The following is a 22,241-nucleotide window of genomic DNA, read 5'->3' on the forward strand; positions in this document are numbered from 1 at the left end:
GTGTTTCCTAAATCACTTTCTGTAATTTGTACCCGGTCTACATATTTATATAATCAACTTATTTCAAACGAGCATTGTATTTTGTGATGACTACTATTCGTACTTTTAGGACATGGAAAATGTAAGGTGTTTTTCACCTGTGAGAAGTTTAAAAAACAGGAGCTAGTGTGTTAACAGACTGAAATTGCTCATTTGCACTTACTAGGAGAGATCTCCAGCAATGGAATCGACTATTTGAAACAGTGTATGCAGTGATGTAAACTAAGGTCCAAGCAATCACAGTCTGCAGACATTTACCGTGGTGGGTCCTCGTTTGTGAGTAATTGACGAAAAAAGTTTGGAATTCTGTGCTATGCCCTGTATTCTTAAAAATGATAAAATTTACAAACGGTTGCACAGCGTAATTTTTAACGTACTTCACATGGAAAAGATTGTCAGCCACAATCTCGTCAGGTACACTAATAATTTTAAAAAAAAATCTTTATCGAAATGACTTTGGCCATTGTTTTTATTCAGTTAATCAGTTGAAATGTAATTTTTTCTATTAATTTGTCAAGTCATATTAGTCATAGTATGAAATTTGTAATTTGCTCTCATTTTTCGTTTGGAACTCTTGTTCCTGTGGCTTTGATTATTGTTACATATTAACTTTGATTTCATTGCTTCCATTTTGTCATATGAGTTTTCTTCCATTTATTGCAGTCATCATTTCTGTTTCTCATCTTACTTGAATTTTGTTTTGCTCGTAATCCCTGCTCGTGTTTAAATCATCATACATGTTATTTTATACAGTGTAATTAGAATTTATTTTTTAAATCTTCGTGTGATGATTACTATCCAAAAAGATATACATCTTGTAACAAAAAATTCATTCTTGACATCATTGCACAGTCACTATAGATTATTTCATCTTCTATTTTTTAACCAACAGATCAGCATTTTCAGATGTTAAAACATTATGACAGACAAATAAAAATAATTAGATTCACATGCACAAAGATTCCAAGAGGAAGAAGAATGATAGGAAGAAAAAACTAAGAGTACTTGAAGTTAAAATTTTGTTTAAAATGATATGACAAAGTAATAAAAATAAAAGAAACTATGTGTAAACCAATCAGTTGAATAAACATAATGTTCAAAGTCAGATTGATAATGAAGTAAAAATAAAAAATTACATTGCACCTGGCGAGATTAGTATTATCAACCTTATGCATGTGAGGTCAGCACCCTAACCATTACAGTATGTAATAAGTCCCTATATTGTCACAATTTTTTTAAAGGTATACAGTCTCGCGGGAAAGTGAAATCTTTTTGGTCTATTACTTGTAAACGAAGGCCCACCAAAGTGAACAGTTGCTGGGTGCGATTCCTCGGACCTTAATTTAGATCACCGTATATAGTAGATTATTTCAAAAAGTCGATCCCACTGGAGGGAACTCTCCTCCTTAAAGTGGCTCATCTTTGTGGAGTTACAGATAAGCTAGGTATACACACGATTTTTTTACTTTCAGAGCTTTTATGAGTTATACTTGTCATTTAAACAGTGTCCAGTCAGCTCGTTGCCATGTCCATGTGGGGACAAAATTTCAGATAGTTTTACATTGTGAGTTTAGACATCTCGTGTAGACAGTAGCTTCCATCTCTCGAGAATTGCTTGCTGTAGTTATCGGACAAGAAAACTGTACCGGCACTGTCGGGAGAGCCGAGATTACTCAGCGAGTGTCGAGTAGCCGTATTACGTCCAGGATTTGTCGTATGTCACAGTTTTTACACTTCCACATCTTTGTAATATATTTTGATGTACTCCTGCTCACATTATATGAAAGTAGCCTGAAACTGCATGTTTGGAGTCATAATTTGTGGCCACGGTGTGTTTTTTGAGCTAAGAAATCGCCTACTTTACGTCCTACACGAATAGCACGCCCAGGTAGCCTATTTTGAATGTTCGAGACTTGAATAATCGACTCTGTAAAGAAACCTATTAAATCATCAAAAATAAACAAAAGAAATTGTCACTGAGGATAGTTGAGTGTATGTAAATATGTATGTGAGATGTAAATTGAAAGTGGAGTGGAATCGGTGGCAACGAATGAAAATGTGTGCCGGACCAGGCTTCGAGTGTGGGATGTCCTGCTTACTAGGCAACTATGTTAACCACTGCACCACCCGGACGCAATGATTATTGCAATTACTCGGACTATCTCGGCACACTCTCACCTAGCACCGCCTGTCCGCAGCCCCGTCCGTGTCCTTCGTGCTCACTAATTTTAAGTTCCCGTCAGAGGTCGGGTGTAAATGTGCATTCGCACTGAAGATTGTGGAGTCACTGCCCATCGAGGCAAATCAGTTTTATGAATGCGTGGTGCGTTCACCTCAATGGACAACTAATCCACCACCTACAGCGCGGATGCACAATTACCGTATTTACTCGAATCTAAGCTGCACTCAAATCTAAGCTGCACTCGAATCTAAGCTGCTCATGAAAATTGAGACTCGAAATCAAGGGAAAAAAAAAAATTCCTGAATCTAAGCCGCACTTGAAATTTGAGACTCGAAATGCAAGGGGGGAGAAAAGTTTTAGGACGCACCTCCAAATCGAAACAAAGTTGGTCCATTGCAATATGAGACACAATTTAGGTCGAATGAATGATGATACAGCTACATTAGTTTGGTTCGAGTCGTAAGCTTAGCAGTAGCCATTACCATGCGTCAGGCGCTCCGTCAGTATTTTCACGTACTTTTTCACGTGCTTCGTCTGGTTTGAATCGATTGCTTATTCTTCTATGATCTGATAAGTGCCGTTCTCTTTGTTATAGGTGTTTACGCCACTCTAAGCTGAAAATGCATTATCGTACTGTGTCATGCATTGTTTGTCGCATTCTGATAATGAGTGTTTACGGCCTGTCGCCACTTGCTTTGGCTTGCTTTTGTGCACGCTACTGCCTCTTACAATTAAAAAAAAAAGAGAGAGGAATTGTCTCATTAGCGAAACAATGGCAAGAGCCTGCTATTTGTTGTTACTTATACTGCTGCTTTCTGTGATAATGATCAACAAGAACCAAATAATAGACTGCATATGAAAAGATGATGTTCTGAACAAGAGTTTAGCGAAAATTTTTCTCCATTTGAAAATCTTTGCACATGCCTCTTTAGTACATTACATTCTGCACAGAAATTAGTCATCTTATATTTAAAAATCTAGTCAATTGCCGTGGTTCATTTCTGACTGTATCACTATTAGGCATAAGAATAACACGAATATAAACATGGCACGATATGTATATTCTTCCGCGTTTGCTGTTGTCTCACTCTTAGTTTCGTACTTTATTAGGCAGACAGGATTTAAATGAGATAGCAGCAAACACGAAAGAATACATGGCAAAATGTTAATATTTGTATTATTCTTATGGTGAAAAGAATACTTGCATGTGATTCACAATTCATAAAAGTTCCTATTAGCGACCATCTCTTCTCACAGGTAGGAAAAAATTCAGAACGTAGAGTTGGCCATACTGACAAACATCTAAAACAGTCTTGCCAGTCGGATTTTCGTAGTACATTGAAATGAAATGCCGCTACATTCGAAGATGAACAATACGGAATTTGTATTTACTTCGTTGGATAATGTATGAAAATGCAGTGGTCGAAACTCGGGGCGGAGAAAAAAGATCGTCTTACACCTTTTTTTTATAATTTATTTACTGACACAGAGGTTTTGGTGCCAGCATTTATCTCTGTGCCTGCAAAGCATGCCTGTGTAGCGCTACATATATTCGACGGCAGAAGTTAGTTGTTGCGGCACCTACCAACATTTTTCAGAACTTCCACTTACTTTTCACTCAATTCTAAGCCACAGGTGGTTTTTTGGATTACAAAAACCAGAAAAAAAGTGCGGTTTAGATTCGAGTAAATACGGTAAGTTTGGCCCCTTGCGGGAATCTCAAAGTAGTGGCACGGAGGACGTGGACGGGGACTGTGGATTGGAGGCTCTCGTTGGGGGTGTATGTCTGCCGAGATAGTCCACACGTGTACGATAAACACTTTGTCCGGATGGTGTAGTGATTAATGTGACTGCCTAATGAGCAGGAGATCCAGGATGCGAAACGCAGCGCATCACACATCACACGTCATCGCTGATTCCGCATAAAGGCCCAATGCAGCTGACATAAATAGTTCTTCCCTTCCCTTCCCTTCCATTTCCTGTCTTCCATCTTCACCTCCACCCTCAGTTTACATAATATGTATCACAGCTGCAGATTCCATGTGCTGTCTATTCTTTCAGACTTGTCCAAAAGAACAGGCACCACACATTCATATAATGTATGACAGACAAGTGTGTTATCCTCTGCAACACTTATACACTGCAACTAACTGCTCTATAAACATGTATTGGCATTGTTGGTACAGTGATGCTACCATCACTGTGGATATGCACGGTAAAGCGAACGTCAAGGGTATTGACGAGAGAGAGAGAGAGAGAGAGAGAGAGAGAGAGAGAGAGAGAGAGAGAGAGAGGCCAGTGTTATGGAATGTACAGTTACTGGACAACAGGAACAAGGTAAAAAGCATAGTTTGTTGGCTGAAATGTCTACAGTTTTTAACACCTCCACAGGAGAAATTTACCAGAACATCCACAGTTTAAGGAAACAGGCACAGTAGTTAGATTAATTAATATAGAGAAACGAGTGAAGAGATTTCATGCCTGTGTCTTCCAAATTTTTTGTCAGTAATGTAAGATTCAAAGTGTGGCATTTCTTGTGCCCAAATTTTGAACAATCCAACCAGTATTGTTATCCACTCATCCTTTTTTAATAAAGCATTACAGAAATTTGGTATAGGAGCATCAGAGTGGCCAGTGGTTCACTCTCGTGTTCGAGTAAAATGGAGATCAGGATTTAATGTTCAGTTGACGAGGAACTCATTGGAGATGAGCTCGGATTTTTGGAAGAAATACGCAGTGTCATTTTCGTAGGAACCGACCTCGCACTCGATTCGACAGATTTAGGAAAAGTGCAGAAAACCACATCTGGATAGCCTGGAGGGGATTTTAACCACTGTTCTCGAAACGAGGCTCCTGTCTCTTACCACTGTGCCACATTGCTCTCTCACTCTTCCAGCGGGCACCGCCGTTACACCGTCCGGGGTTTCCTCACTCCGAGTTCTGTATCTGGACCCGGATAACAAAGCAATTGTCAGTTGAGTAGAGAAGGGGTGATGTCACTTCACAGTTATGTGCAAGCACAATATGGCGTGGGAATCCCAAAGAAAGCAGGTGTTGACAGATGTGAAAATTACCGAACTATCAGTTTAATAAGCCACAGCTGCAAAATACTAACGCGAATTCTTTACAGACGAATGGAAAAACTGATAGAAGCCGACCTTGGGGAAGATCAGTTTGGATTCCTTAGAAATGTTGGAACTTGTGAGGCAATACTGACCCTACGACTTATCTTAGAAGCTAGATTAAGGAAAGGCAAACCTACATTTCTAGCATTTGTAGACTTAGAGAAAACTTTTGACAATGTTGACTGGAATACTCTCTTTCACATTCTGAAGGTGGCAGGGGTAAAATACAGGGAGCGAAAGGCTATTTACAATTTGTACAGAAAGCAGATGGCAGTTATAAGAGTCGAGGGGGCACCAAAGGGAAGCATTGGTTGGGAAGGGAATGAGACAGGGTTGTAGTCTCTCCCCGATGTTATTCAATCTGTATATTGAGCAAGCAGTAAAGGAAACAAAAGAAAAATTCGGAGTAGGTATTAAAATCCATGGAGAAGAAACAAAAACTTTGAGGTTTGCTGATGACATTGTAATTCTGTCAGCAACAGCAAAGGACTTGGAAGAGCAGTTGAACGGAATGGATAGTGTCTTGAAAGGAGGATATAAGGTGAACATCAACAAAAGCAAACGAGGATAATGGAATGTAGTCGAATTAAGTCGGGTGATGCTGAGGGAATTAGATTAGGAAATGAGACACTTAAAGTAGTAAATGAGTTTTGCTATTTGGGGAGCAAAATAACTGATGGTCAAAGTAGAGAGGATATAAAATGTAGACTGGCAATGGCAAGAAAGGTGTTTCTGAAGAAGAGAAATTTGTTAACATCGAGTATTGATGTAAGTGTCAGGAAGTCGTTTCTGAAAGTATTTGTATGGAGTGTAGCCATGTATGGAAGTGAAACGTGGACGATAAATAGTTTGGACGAGAAGAGAATAGAAGCTTTTGAAATGTGGTGCTACAGAAGAATGCTGAAGATTAGATGGGTAGATCACGTAACTAACGAGGGGGTATTGAATAGAATTGGGGAGAAGAGGAGTCTGTGGCACATCTTGAAAAGAAGAAGGGACCAGTTGGTAGGACATGTTCTGAGGCATCAGGGGATCAGCAATTTAGTATTGGAGGGCAGCGAGGAGGGTAAAAATCATAGAGGGAGACTAAGAGATGAATACACTAAGCAGATTCAGAAGGATGTAGGCTGCAGTAGGTACTGGGAGATGAAAAAGCTTGAACAGGATAGAGTAGTGTGGAGAGCTGCATCAAACCAGTCTCAGGACTGAAGACCACAACAACAACACCTACTCTGCGGTTTGCCACTGACTATATTCGTACGTTCGCTGTTTATCTGCAGTATTAACTTCACTTTGCAGCATCGTGATAGTTCCATCACTTGCCTATGCAATTTCACCATTAGCTTTGCAAATTCCTTTAAGAAAATGTTCCTCACTGACAAACAAAACTTTCAAGATCAAATAGAATTGTTGTTAAAAACATCAGTTATCATCTGTAACTGACAGGTGACAAGCATCAGAGACAGAAAAGCAATTTGACAACTATGTGCAGTTGTGATCAAATCATATTCACATTGGTTGTTGCTGTGGTTATGTTTCATATAAACAAATAGCGTTACCATTTTGTTATTGCAATTCAGGTATAAACAATGAAGAGCTATGTTGACCCAAGTTTCACATAGCCAAACTATGTTATCCACATCTATGCTCTGCAGTTCTTCCTGCTCAATTTGCGTATGGAGTGTGGAAAAAATGATGGTTAGGATGCTTTTGTGCGTGTTATTCATCTTTCAAAGCTGGTCCTTTAAACTTCATTAATAAAACTTTCTTGGGAAAGTGTTTGTATATATTCAAGAGTCTGTCAGTTCAGTTTCTTCAGCATCAAACCTACCTCTGATTATTCATGCTGCCCTCCTCTGTGTACACTCAATATCCCCCGTTAGTCCTACTTTGTACTGGTTCCACACATTTCAGCAATATTCTAGAGTGGGTCACACAGGTAATTTGTGAGAAATATCCTTTGTAGACTGATTGCACTTCCCCAGTATTCTACCAATAAACTGAAATCTGTCACGTGCTTTATCCACAACTGCAGCTATGTGATCATTCCATTTCATATCCCTACAAAGCATTACACCCAGATATTTGTACAAGTCAGCTGATTACAGCAGTGACGAATTGATATTACAGTCATAGGATACTATGCTCTTTCATTTTGTGGCATGCAGAATTTTACATTTATGAACATTTAAAGCAAGTTGCCACCACTTTGAAACCTTATCTGACTGAATATTTATGCAGCTTCTTTCAGGTAGCACTTCATTGTAGATAACTGCATCATTTGCAAAAAAAGTCTGAGGTTACTATTGATATTGTCCACAAGTTCATTGATATAGGGCATAAACAACACGGGTCCCAATACATTTTCCTGGGGCGCACCTTAAGTTACTTCTGGATCTGATGCTGACTCTCCATCCAAGATAACATGCTGTGTCCTCCCTACCAAAAAGTCCTCTATCCAGTCACAAATTTCCGTTGGTTCCCCGTATGATGGTATTTTTGACAAAAAGCGTAGATAGGGTGCCGAGTCAATTTTTTTTTTTTTTTTTTTTTTTTTTTTTTTTTTTTAAACAAGAAGTACTGCATGTACCTAACTGCCTTGATCCAAGCTTCTATTATGTTGTGAGAGAAAAGTGCACGTTGGGTTTCACACGATGGATGTTTTTGAATCCACGTTGGTTGGCACAGAGGAGGTCGTTCTGTTTGTGATACCTCATTATGTTTGAGCTTAGAGTATGTTCTGAGATACTACAACAAATTGATTTCGAGGCTCTTGGAGAGTTGTTCTTGTAGAAGGGTGTTACCTGTGCTTTCTTCAGACTACTGGAGGCCGGCCTGTGTGGCCGTGCGGTTCTAGGCGCTTCAGACTGGAACCGTGTGACCGCTACGGTCGCAGGTTCGAATCCTACCTCGGGCATGGGTGTGTGTGATGTCCTTAGGTTAGGTTAGGTTTAAGTAGTTCTAAGTTCTAGGGGACTGATGACCATAGCTGTTAAGTCCCATAGTGCTCAGAGCCATATAGACTACAGGACACAGTTTACGGTTTGGGGGATCAATGATAAATTACAGTTACAAGAGCTCCGCAGGTGGAGAGTTAAAGCTGCCTTATTTGCACATTTGTAATGGTTAAATCACATTTTACAGTTTTCTGTACATGGTCTTCATACAACTAACTGTTCATTAGTGAGAATTGTGTTAATTATTCTTGCCTGACAAATTAGTTTTTCTTCACTGCAATGCCACCCATCAGCTATGTTAGTGACATAATATGTTAGAATTGGACAGTGGCAGAATACCTTTCTCTAAGAAATTAGTTGTGCATATGTCTTTTCTCCATATTCGGGCACCAACCGAAGAAGTTCATACACATTCATTTATTCAACTGTACACCAAAATAAAAATCAATAAACGATCAAGCACTAACCTTTTACTCACACGAGTGGATGCTAACATGTGGATGTTAATTGGTGTAATTAAAGCTGCAGTCTGAGGTTCTCACAAAAGTTCACAAAAAAGGCAACACAATAGAATGTTCTCAACACACAAATATTTCTGTGTTAGTATTTAACCATGGACTCTCGGTGATACTGAAACTGTACTTTGTTAACGTGATGAAAGAGACAGAGATGATGTTCAAAGGATTTCTAATTGCAGGCTGCCAACTCATTGTCCAGAGGGGGTGTATAATTCGTGAGACTGGTAATTAAACTTTGTTTTACCACAAATATCAACCTGTTTAGCCCAACAACAATCCTGCCTAATTGTATGTCAGATAATTAAAAAGTAGTAAAGACAGATATCCTATTTGCTGATACAGTGTATACATCCACATTGAATTACCAAGTTCTATGTAAGATACTCAGGTTTAAATGAGTAATGGAAAATCTCATATAAAGATGTGAAACAAGTACTAACAAAGAGGGGCTGGCCAGTACTTACCTCAGCTCAGTACAGCCGATAGATAACACAAAACAGAACCGAACAGAAAATTTACATCCTAGCTTTCGTAACTTTGTTCCTTCATCAGGAAGGAGAGAGGGAGGAAAAAAGGGAAGAAGGGAAAGTGGATTTAGTTACTCACAACCCAGGTTATGAAGCAACAGGGAAAGGTAAACAGGGAGGGTAGCAAGGATGGAGACATGGTTGTCAGAGGGAAGCCAAAGATATTCTACTCTTAAGTACTGTGCCAGCTTCAAACCAAAGAGGATGCATACAGAAGTAAAGAGGTATATAGTATAAAGATAAACGCAACTATGTAGGATGAAAAGATGCGTGAATGGCTAAAGAGGAGAGGAAAAAGAAGAAGACTGAAGAGTAAATGGGAGTGAGGTTGTTTAACGTAGGTTCAGTCCAGGGGGATGGCGGGATGAAAGGATGTGTCGGAGTGCAAGTTCCCGTCTCCGCAGTTCCGAGGGACTGGTGTTGGGTGGGAGAAGCCAAATGGCACGTACGTTGTAGCAGGTTCCTAGGTCCCTAGAATTGTGCTGGACGGCATGCTCTGCTACTGGGTATTGGACATCTCCTAGGCGGACGGTTTGTCTGTGCCCGTTCATGCACTCGGCCAGTTTAGTTTCTGTTCTGTTTTGTGTTATCTATCGGCTGTACTGAGCTGAGGTAAGTACTGGCCAGCCCCACTATCTCTTTGTTAGTATTTGTTTCAAATACTCAGGTTTGTAACTTCTCTGGTTCACGTAAATTTTTAATTACCCCTGCATCAGACTGACGGCTAGATGTTTACGCACCCAGTCAGTGTGAGTTCAGTCACACCTTCTGCCCCGTTTGCAGTTGTCGTATTGCTCTGCTACGCCAGCTGCCGGTTCCAGTGAGCTGCAAATGACACTTGTGGTCTGTAACGTAATTGTGGTCATTTGTGTTTACACACTTTGTTTCTTGGTGCGATGTGTTTCTTTTATGGAATGTGTAAAGCTAAATGTGAAATTGCTTAGAAAATTAATAAGACTGTTATGATCCTGCCAAGAAAACTCTGTACTCGAATGTTAGTAGGAATAGTACGAATGTGCTATGGCACTGCACGGTTGTTGTTACTGGAGGCAAATTGTGCTTCTGCGAAACTGCAATACGACAACATCCCCCCCTTCTGTGATCAACTGTCAGCCACTTCATTATTCTGATCCCAGTATAGTGGCTTTTTTGGTTAAGCGAAGACATTATCTGGTACGGAAGAATTAGGGCAACAAACGTATAAATCAGTGAATGAACAACCTTAAGGGCTCAGCAAACAAAAGTATTTTTGGATGGATTCACAGTTTAGTTATGAATAATTTCTAAGTTAATGAATTTTCAGAGAGCATCAACTAGTTAGGGGAAAGAGTAAAATTAGGACTTTCTAATGCTCTTGCTCTCTTTGTGGACACTTCGTAGCCCACTCTATTCTTGCAGCTGCATGGCCTGGGAACCATTTCAGTCGCCAGTTTATCTAAAAAGACTGTGTTCTTTGAAAAACTAACTGTACCATTGAAATTGGCAGATTGTAAACTACAGTGAGAATAATAAGATTACATACAGTACTTCATGATTAATAATTTTATAACAGTAATGAAATCCATGGATGGAAAATATGGAAACTAAGGGAAAGGCAACCAGTCACCTATAGTGGACTGATGCATTGCGTACTCAAGCAGGAAACGGTATTTGGACTAGATTTCAAACACTCGCTCTATTTCTAGAAAAAGTACACACAATACTCTCCAATGGTTGTGGCCCAGGAAAAAGATCAAGCGCACAAAAGCTAGTCACAGTACTGTTTTCTGTTATGTGGATTTACAATTTTCAGTACACACTCTGTTGAAGAAGAAGAAATTAGTTACCTAAAGCAGTAGAATGGTGACAAGCAGAGCAATTCTATCTTGATAAATTTCCGACAAAACTTACTGCACATTGTTGCTAAAGAAGCTTTCTTATATCTGCAGTGTCTTTAGGTTAGGCAATTGTCTTTCCATAGGCATGGTTTTAGAAAGCATTGCTTGTGTGAAACTCAACTTGCCTTTTTTTGCATGATATACTGTGAATGGTGGATGAAGGGCAACAGACGGATTCCATATTTCTAGATTTTTGGGAACCATTTGACAGGTGCCCCATTGCAAGCTGTTAATGAAGGTACGAGCATACGGAATAAGTTCGCAGATACGTGACTGGCTCGAAGACTTCTTAAGTAATAGACCACAGTATGTTGTCCTCGACGGCGAGTGTTCGTCGGAGACGAGGGTTTTGTTGGGAGTGCCCCAGGGAAGTGTGATAGGACCGAAGTTATTCTCTACGTACATACATTATTTGCGAGACATGGTAGGCAGCAATCTATAGTTGTTTGCTGTGCTGTGGTGTACGATAAGGTGTCGAAGTTGAGTGACTGTAGGCAGATAACAAGATGACTTAGACCAAATTTCCAGTTGGTGTGATGAATGACTGCTAGCCCTAAATGTGGAAAAATGTAAGTTAATGCGGACGAATAACAAGATCAAACCTGTAATATTTAGATAGTGTTACCAGTGTCCTGCTTGACACAGTAAAGTCGTTTAAATATCTAGGAATAACATTGCAAAGTGACATGAGATGGAAGAAGCATGTGAGAATTGTGGTAGGGAAGGCGAATGGTAGACTTTGGTTTAGTGGGAGAATTGAAGGAAAGAGTGGTTCACCTGTAAAGAAGACAACATGTAGAACACTGTGCGACCTATTCTTGAGTGCTGCTAGAGTTTTTGGGATCCGTACCTGGTCAGATTGAAGGAAGACATCAAAATAATTCAGAGGCTAGCCTTGTTACCTGTGAAAAATTTGACAAAGCACTGAAAGACTGAAGTCGAAACAAGACCCCAGGGGTAGACAACATTCCAGTGGAGCTACTGATAGCCTCGGGAGAGCCAGCCGTGCAGAACTCTTCCATCTTGTGTGCAAGATGTATGGGGCAGGCAAAATACCCTCACACTTAAAAGACGAATAAAGTAATTCTAATTCCGGATACAGCAGGTGTGAAAATTACTGAACTATCAGTTTATAATAAGTCACAGCTGCAAAATACTAACACGAACCCTTTACAGAAGAATGGAAAAACTGATAGAAGTCAAAATGGGAAGATCAGTTTGGATTCTGGAGAAATGTAGGAGCAGGCGAGGCAATACTGACCCTATGACTTCTCGTAGGAGATACGTTAAGGAAAGGCAAACCTATGTTTACAGCATTTGAAGATTTGGAGAAATCTTTTGACAAAGTTGACCGGTAAACCCTCTTTCAAATTCTAACGGTGGCAGGGGTAAAATACAGAGAGCGAAAGGCTATTTACAGTTTTTACAAAAAACCAGACAATCCAAACAAAAACCAGATAAGATTCGAGGGGCTCAGAAGGGAAACAGTGTTTGAGAAAGGAGCGAGACAGCTTTGTAGCTTATCCCCAATATTACTCAATCTGTAAACTGAGCAAGCAGTAAAGGGAAAAAAAAAGAAAAAAGAAAAAGTTGGAGCAGGAATTAAAGTCGAGGGAAAAGAAATAAAAACTTTGAGGTTTGCTGATGATATTGTAATTCTGTCGGAGACAGCAAAAAACTTGGAAAAGCAGTTGAATGGAATGGACAGTGTCTTGAAAGGAGGATATAAGATGAACATTAACAAAAGCAAAATGAGGATAATGGAATGTAGTCTAATTAAATCAGGTAATGCTGAGGGAATTACATTAGGAAAGCGTTTCTGAAGAAGAGAAATTTGTTAACATTGAGTATAGATTTAAGTGTCAGGAAGTCCTTTCTAAAAGTGCTTGTATGGAGTGTAGCCATGTTTGGAAGTGAAACAGTGTAGACAAGAAGAGAATAGAAGCTTTTGAAATGTGGTGTTACAGAAGACTGCTGAAGGTTAGATGGGTAGATCATGTAACTAATGAGGAGGTACTGAATAGAATTGGGGAGAAGAGAAATTTGTGGTACAAGTTGACTAGAAGAAGGATTTGGTTGGTAGGACACATTCTGAGGCATAAAGGGATCACTCATTTAGTACTGGAGGAAAGTGTGGAGGGGGAGGGGGGGTAAAAAATCGTAGAGGGAGACAGAGATGAATAAAGTAAGCTGAGTCAGAAGGATGTAGCTTGCACTGAGTCAGAAAGATGTAGCTTGCAGTAGTTACTAGGAGATGAAGAGACTTGCACAGTGTAGAGTAGCATGGAGAGCTGCATCAAACCAGTCTTTGGCCTCCAGACGACAGCGATGACGATGATGGCGACGACAACAATAATAAGTTTGAACAATATGTAAATGTTACAGATATGCTTGGGGAACTCAAATGGGTTTCCCTGAACAGAGGGCGACATTCTTTTTGCGAAACAATATTGAGAAAATGTAGTGAATCAGCATTTGAAGCTGACTGCCCAATGATTCTACTGCCGCTGACATACATCGCGTGTAAGAACTCTGAAGATAATAGAAATTAGGGCCCATACAGAAGCATACAGACTGTTGGTTTTCACTCACTCTATTTGCAAGTGGAACAGGAAAGGGAATCGCTAGTAGTGGTGTAGGGTACCCACTGCCACGCTTTGTACAATGACTTGTGGAGTGTCTGTGTGGATGTAGAATCAAACAAAATTTTATGTCCTTACTTGCAATAAAAGGAAAACCATTATTTAATGGTTTAACACAATGTCAGAAACTTGTAACTTCATTAACTCCAAAGATTATACCGAATCCATAATGTAATCACTCACTTGGTGAACATTTTTGTATACTCCATAATTTCCTAAGATTAAGAATGGGCAATGATTTGCAGTCTGATATCTAACTACAGTTTAATAAAGTATGTGACAATGGTCTTTGAACCTCTGTGTTCACTCAAAACCAGAAATAATACAGTGTCCACCTACATTCACAAAAAACAGGGTATGAGCACTGTGTTTAAATTAGATAGTGGCAGAAAAAAATTGTTGTCTTTGGAAAATATTGTGTGTTTGGAGCTGTGCAGCTTATATGTATCAGAAGTGTGGCCATGTGGCGTTTCACAGTAACACCTTGTATTAGACAGTAATGATCTGTGTACCGCTGATCTGAGGCAGATAATGCCCCTGTGGTGGCCGTGCTGGCGTGGTTACGTACGGGATTATAATTACATTTCAATTATTCTTTGGGTTTCGCACTTTCTAGATAAATGTTAATTTTAACTAACACGTAGATTTTATAGTTTACACATGTCAGTTTATGGAGATATGCACTGTACATCAGTAATCTTGTGTCTCTACTTCAGTGTATGCAATATGTTCTGTGTTATCAACATCAGTACCCTTACATTTGTTTGTTCTCTATTGGATGCCTCTGTCAGTAGGCAGTATGCTCGATACTGGTCTCGGTCCGGCACACAGTTTTAATCTGCCAGGAAGTTTCCAATCTGGGTCGTTCATTCTCGTACTGTAAGGAATGAGTGTAGGGGATTGATTGTAATTTTTAATTGTGTACATTGTTGCAAGTAAAACAGCCTTGTCTTTCATTTTTAAAATTATGTTTCAGATGACCTCACAGGTTGAGAAGTAGCAATGGTGTTAACCACGTGTCGTGGTATGGCACAGGTTTTCTTCCGGATGCAGAGCTGATGCAGCTTGCAGTCATCAGGAGTTACCAGAACACAAACGTGATGCCTGGCCTTCAGGAAGCGCTCTCTGATAAGTTATTAGTGAGAAATTTACACTGTTGGAATTCTTGTTGTGATCATTAACAACTTCAAGTGCATAGAAAATTTGTCAATTTTGAAAAATTTGCAGAATTTTTATATGACCTACTTAGGTTTCATGTGAGGAAATGCTAATACTGATTCAACTGAATCAGTAAATAGAGGTAACACTGACATAAGTCTCTACTTTCATGTTGTATTGCAGCACAGACTCATCTATATTTATAAAAGATACAGAAGAAATATTGAGATTTATAATATAAATTAGTTTTCATTGTCACAAATGGCATTTAACAAAATGTGTTGAGTTTGTAACTGGCACTATTGTGCGCTGTTGTAAAAACATCTTTATTGGGGTATTTTAGAGTGTAAGTGTTTTCAAATGGACAGGCCTGAACAATTCTTGGTATGAATGCTGAGAACTTCTCGGATGTTATTCAACAAATGGTATGGCATGTTGTTTTGGTTAAAAAAAGAGATTACAAATGCAGTGCCCTTCTATGAGGTTACCAAGGAGGAAAGAAAATAAATTGCAATGACATTGTCTAAGGATGAAGTTGAACAACATAAGCCTTTATTTCATGCAGCTATTCACAATATCCACGCATCCTGCACAATGTTAGTCAAACTTGGTTAAACCAGTAGCTGAGTAGTACACTTCATCCTTCTCTAGTAAATGTCCTCTGGACGATGATGTATCTATTGACCACCTTCTTATGAACACAGACATCCTTCTCTCTCAACCTCAATTTAAGTGTGCCTAGGTGCCTTACCAGTTTTACCATACTTCTGCAAACTAATTCCTGCAGCAATCTGTCGCCCCTCAGTGAGTACGTACGTAGAAGTGGTAGATATTGAGATTACTGATCATAGAAAAGAAAGCAACTACAATTGCTTACTTGTGTAAAGGCGTCAGAACCACATCAGATACCTGTAAGATTTTACAAAGGTTACGCAAGTGACGTGCTCCCATTCTAGCAGCAGTTTACCATAGTTCGCTGAAACGAGAAAAGGTACCTAGCGACTGGAGAAAAGTGTAAGTCAATCCCATTTTCCAGAAAGGCCGTAGAACAGACGGACATAATTATATGCGTGTGCAGTTGACGTCAGTCTGTTGTAAAATTATGGAAGATGTTTTATGCTGAAGACTTGTCATTTTGGAGGAAGATCCTGTATAGAAAATCGACACGGATTTCGCAAGCTAGATCCTGTGAAACTCGCCACGGTCTGCTCCTCCGTGAGCTCTGTAGCACTGTAAAGGCATTTAGGTTGATGCAGTGTTCCTTGACTTCAGGAAGGCATTTGACATCATCCTGTACTGCTCTTCAGTTAAAAATAAGATCAGAGTATCGGACCAGATTTGCAACTGGATTGATGACTTGCTTACAGGTAGAACTCGACAAATTGCCGTTAACAGGTAGAAGCAATTTCTGGAGTACCCCAAGGAAGTGTGATAGGACCATTACTGTTGTGGTGTACCGGGCTGTTCCACCTCCTCCTCACACTCGGATGAAAGACGCCAGTGTAAAAACATTGTTTAGTAGGAAATTTTTCACTGTGCACAAAGTGGTCTGAACAACGTACAGAGTTCATGCGAGCACGGAACGTCACCGAGGCCACCACCGATCGAGCGTCTTCACCCGTGGTGAAGTGGTTTCCTATACTTTGGCTTCGTGGTGTGGTGGTGTTTTGGAAGGTATGGTAAGAGATGTGATGTCTCCGATGTCAGTGCTAGGAAACAGTTTAAAGAAGCTGAAGAAAAATGTCATTACATTCAGATCTGTTCTCGTGTTCTGTTTTAAGAATTTGAATGGAGACATTGCTTTGATGTACTGACCAATAAGTTACCTGTTTGCCCAGTGTCGTAATTGTTATGAGAGCAGCAAATTACAGAAGAGTTCTTTCAAAGGTAGTTATGTCATTCCGGAGCAAGTCGGTGCAGATGTGAGCTCTCTTAGAGCCCTCGACCCTCCGTAGCTGTCGTAGTCTTTTCACGGTGCACTGCAAGGAGTGGCACTGCATAGAAAATCCACAGCTTCAGGAAATTAAGAAGGCAACTGTAAGGAAATAATCACAGTAGAAGTTAAGATGCTACTCGGAGTGTTCTGCTCCTACTCCTCATATTGGGTATTCCTTCTGATACAAACAATTACGAAGCGGTAGTAAGTTCCGCTAGAGGGCGGGCAATGTACGGCCGTAAACTTTGGCGTGGCTCCGTATCGTCAGTAGCGGATGGCCGTACAGTCTCACTCTACTGTCCGACAACTTGACATAATAATGTTTAGACTGCTACCTTGTACTAGCAGTGAGACATTGGTCATTCATTTCTGTGTTCGGTCAGCATTTCCAAAAAATAGCAGCTGCGATAGCTCTGTCGTTTCCTTCGTAAACGTCTCGTATTGTGCACGGGTTGTCCGAGAGGGGGCGTACGAGTAGGCGGCTCGGATCTTCTTCAGCCCCGCAGTCGCTCGCCGGAAGAATTCCCCATTTCTTCGGGTCGGTCTTGCATCGGGACACGCCCACTCTTAGGCAGTTGAGGGACCTCCGTACAGGGTATTGTAGGTTTGCGCCAGGAGCTTGTTGTTCTTAATGGTGATACGTCTTCGGGCAGTGAGCTCTTCCGTGTTGCGAGACGAAGTGCCTCTGGTCCTCCCTCCGGTGGCACAGTCCTAGCAACGAAACTCTTGCGCGATTTAAGGCGGTATCTTGCTGCCTGATGGCCATACAGAGGGTGTCGGCAGTAATTTTCCTGCTTTGTTCTCTCATTGTCTGCAGCAGTGTGTCGCGTCCCAAGCGTGGGTATTGCGAGGGATTGAGCAACACGGTTTGTGGATGGGATTTTAGCCGGTTGACCTAGTGAGAGGGAGACTTTTTGATCTGGCTAAGATGTAGAAATCCCTGGTGTGAAAACACAAGGCTAGGAAGCGGGTAGAATTAAAGTCTTGATAACTTTAACAAATTGCAGTTTATTCTAAATGAATACAGCTCACCCTAACTGCGCAGTGATTGCATTCACAGGAAGGCCAAGTCTAACACAGAGACGGTGACTAACTCCACCGTTCCGACTGCCTACTAGAAGTTCTGCAACGTTTCCCAACACCCTACGTTAGAGTCCCGCGGCTACGCCCTGACGCACTCCAGCGACTATCTCCGGCTGCCTGCCTACAGCCCGTTCCCCAGCCCAAGTCGGCTGCTGCTATCACTCTCTAACTCTTCGACAAGACCCTCAGAGCGGCGTGCTCTCGGGTTTTGTTAGCGTTTCCCCTTCGACCCCGCCAGCACTTGGCATGACGTAGTGTCGAAGGCAACTTGTCCTTATTTGGTATCGTTAAAACATTGTTGTTGCTATTGTTCTTCAGAGGCTGAGTGGAGGGATAGAGGCGCCTCTCCCTATATGGTCACGCACTGCGTCCTGAGCCAGCCCTTCATTGGCTCCTCATGACGTAGTGCGGTCCCCACCAAGGGCCCTCTTTCTTTCTCTCTCCACTCCCAGACCTCTCTCTCTAGCCAGGAATGCATCTATTTATACCCCTTACTTGATTGCTTATCATGAGCCCTGCACAGACCTTCGTTTGTCTCTGCTGGCTGTTTACTTTCTTATCAAGCACCCAGCTGCCCAGCAGTTTGAGTGCCACCTCGGCTGACCCTTCGGCCACGCCTGGCGTCCAGCGCTACAACTTTTAACTTCTTCCTACGTGCTATTCTCAAGGTACTGCAATTAGACTTGGCTTGTTCCTGTGGTTACAACACCTCCCCCGCCAGGGAAATTGGCGTTACTCCTCAGAGTAGCGTCAATTGTGATTCATTTTATTTGCTTACATTTTCTTTTGTTACATCAACACTTCATATGTTTTCTTTTTCTTTCATATATACTTAATTCCATTAAGTTCTTTGTGAGGCACAATCATTTTATACATACATTTATCAAGGTACATTTTTAAAAGCATTGATACAAAATACTATTTTCATTCAACATTGGTAATTACAAGTACGTACAGTTTCATAAAACATGGACAAAACACTAAAATTGATTATACCTTTTTATAAGATACTTTTAATATATTTTTATCTTTTGATTTTACTTAACGCCTGTTTCTGAACAGAACTGACTCTTCTTGGTTTTTCCCACATCTTTCATATGTTACTACGTCTTCAGTTTCTTTATTAGCTTGTCTTCTACATAAGCTAGTCTCTGGGTATTGATTTACTATAGTGTTTCTTATAGATACTTTACCACAACAGTTATTATCGTCAAAGTACTTCCATAAACTTTTGAAGCATTCCTTACAGCATTTACAATTTTTACAACAACATGTTATTACAATAACAATGACTATTGCTATAGCTATGTATGTAGTTATTGAGTAATGTGTAAAATATCTGGAATATTTTAGTTCTTCCTCCTGCCTTTCTGCCATTCGCTGGACATCATCCAATCTCTTCCCAGCGACTTTCAAGTCGTCTAATTGTGTTACTACCTGCTCCAGTGGTAAATCTAACGTTAGCATTGAGACATTTTTCTTTTCTTTGTTTATAACACAACAGTCAAATTCTAAATTAATTTGAGGTATTATATCTTTCTTTGTTATGTTACTATGAATTACTCTATCTGTTTGTATGAACACTCTCGTTCCATACCCTTTACATTTACTATAAAAACTTATCTTTCCTACCCCTTTCATTAATAAGTCTTTCGGGGGTTCCTTTCCACATAATACTGTCAGTCCTTCTTCCTTAGGAGCTACATATAGCCATTCGTTACTGTTTAGATGGGTCCAAAGACTCTGATTCAGTGCGACTATTTTTCGCACACAATCTTCCCGGAATTTCTCTTACCGGTTGTAATAATTTGGCTTCGCATTCCTCATGGTCGAATGTCGATAGCAATGCGAATGACTGTCTGCACAGTCTTCTGTTCTTACTCAGTTCTTTACATTTTAGATCATCCGCAGAAAGTTTTGCGTACTGCCTTTTGGATTCATCTATCAGTAGAAATTCTTTCTCTGGCTGTATGTATATGTACCTTCCTTTCATATTTGGAATCTCCTTTGGTAATGGGAGAACTGTGTACAAATTGAAATTATTATCATCTATTAAAGGAATATTAATTACGTACCCTAGTATGCTACCGGAAATGAAAACATCTAAATCGATTATTCTTAACAAGAGGTATTTGATGACTCCGCGAGAGGAACAGGAAACTTCACGTCCTTTAATTTGTCTCGTATTAAACTTAGGTACTTCACAGTTTGCACTGGATTAATGATGTGAGGCTGAAGTATTCCCTTTTGAGCATTTACAATGGCATTTATCATTTGCTCGTACTCTTCTTCGATTAGGCCAAACACTGCCGCTAATTGTAATACTTGTTCCGTTACAGTGGCAAAAGTTGCTACTCGTTTGAAACCCATATCTGTTTCCTTCACGTGTTCCTTCATGAACCTTTCTAGTCTCTGCATGCCTGTCCTTCGAATGTGTTCATTTGATTCTAGTGTATATACTGTTCTGTTTACTCCTGCTAATGTGGCCCTTACCACTGCCACCTGTTCCTTCGTTAACCTCAGCAACCCTTCTTTCCTTATAGTACGCTGCGTCTGCTTCGTCCAATGTTCCGAACAATATCTTACTTACCTGTCTGACGAAGTTGAATACTCCTCTCTTTCTTCTGGTTTCGTGTTTTGTGAGTTGCTGTACGAGTTGCTGCAGACCTGTAATCTTTTCCACGTGATGTGTAACTTGTTGATCTAGTACTCTACATTCTATTAATCCTACGTTTAATTGTTTCAATGTGACACGGCTTCTCTGTACCGCTGCCTTACCGTACCTCTCTGCTTTTTGAAATCTTTCTGTTATTACATCTAAGTTAACATATGTGACTATTCTCCATGTGGTACTGTATATTTCTATTTGTCCTACGTGATCGTAATATAGTCCTGATGAACTTGGTATTGAGGTCACTTTGAAATCGTTCGTTTCGTATCCTGATGCAACGAAGCTGTATGTTGTTATCAATATGCTGAGTTGCACCACTTGCCACTTGAGTGCCATACCTGAAATTTAAAAGAACTGTTTCAGCCTGTTGGCATGTACTTTTGTTTCCTTATTTCTCTTAACTCTTATAACTACGTTAGGACCTTCCACTTTTAACACTTCAAATGGACCTCTCCATTGCGAATCTAGTTTCAGAGATCTACCACGTCTCACTGATTCGTCGTGTAATAACGCCTTGTCCCCTACATTAAATTCTTTTGGGTTCTGTTTCAGATCATACTGTCCTTTACTGATTACCTTACTCCTTATAATAGAATCCCTAGCCACTCTATGGGCCTCCTGCATTCTTGCTCTTAGCTTATTGACATACGAGTCATAATCGTAACTTACCTGTGGTGTTTCTTGCTGCAGTACTCCTGGTATGTTAACCTTCCTTCCGTACATTAACTCGAATGGTGTATAACCTGTGCTGCTGTGTGGTGTAGTGTTGAACACAAAAGTTGCATACGGCACCCATTTGTCCCATGAACTTTGATCTCCTGTTACAAAGTGTCTGAGATATTCTACAATTGTTCTATGACTCCTTTCTAGAGCACCATTTGACTCAGGGTGGTACACTGTGGTATTTATACGTTTTACCTTCAACAATTTACATACCCTTTTGAATATGTCACTCAGGAAATTCGATCCTTGATCTGTTAGCAAGACTGATGGAATCCCATATCTTAGTACTATGTTTTCTACAAATGCTTCTGCTACAGTTTCAGCGTCTTGCTTGTCAATCGGGACTGCTACTTTGAATTTACTCAGATCGTCTTGGAATGTTAGCATGTACTTTTTCCCTATACTAGATACATCTAGTGGACCCACTATATCCATTTCACATTTTGCAAATACTGTTTCAGCTGTGTCTGTAATTTCTAAGGGCATCCTTGTTTTCATTTGTGTGTTTTTGTTCTTTTGACATGATGGACACTTCCTAATATAGTTTTCAATGTCTTGCTTCATTCCGCACCACTGCTTGTACGCTTTTATCCTCTCGAATGTCCTATGCATTGCCTGGTGCCCTCCCAAGAGATTATCATGCATCTCTTTTAATATACTCTCCTTTTCTTTGGGGCTAATTTCCTCATTACTATTTGTTTCCTGGTCTATCTCACCTGACACTTGCGCTTGCCGCACGTTTACGGAACTCTGTTCCGCCTTTGCTTGTGCTACTGAGGTTCTTTCTGCCTCCACTTTTCGCT

The 22,241-nt window shown here is 40.3% G+C and overlaps 1 long non-coding RNA gene across 3 annotated transcripts in view; it reads left to right on the top strand.

Moving 5' to 3' along the window:
- Positions 1 to 15,105, top strand: part of LOC126108694 (uncharacterized) — a 29,427-nt gene extending 14,322 nt beyond the window's left edge. For all 3 annotated transcript variants that reach the window (XR_007523595.1, XR_007523594.1, XR_007523593.1), the window contains exon 4: positions 14,844 to 15,105. This is a non-coding gene — a long non-coding RNA (uncharacterized LOC126108694). The remainder of the gene's footprint in view (positions 1 to 14,843) is intronic.
- Positions 15,106 to 22,241: the final 7,136 nt, after the last annotated feature.

The sequence above is a fragment of the Schistocerca cancellata genome, chromosome 11 (assembly GCF_023864275.1).
Source record: "Schistocerca cancellata isolate TAMUIC-IGC-003103 chromosome 11, iqSchCanc2.1, whole genome shotgun sequence".
In the NCBI taxonomy this organism is placed as follows: Eukaryota; Metazoa; Arthropoda; class Insecta; order Orthoptera; family Acrididae; genus Schistocerca; species Schistocerca cancellata.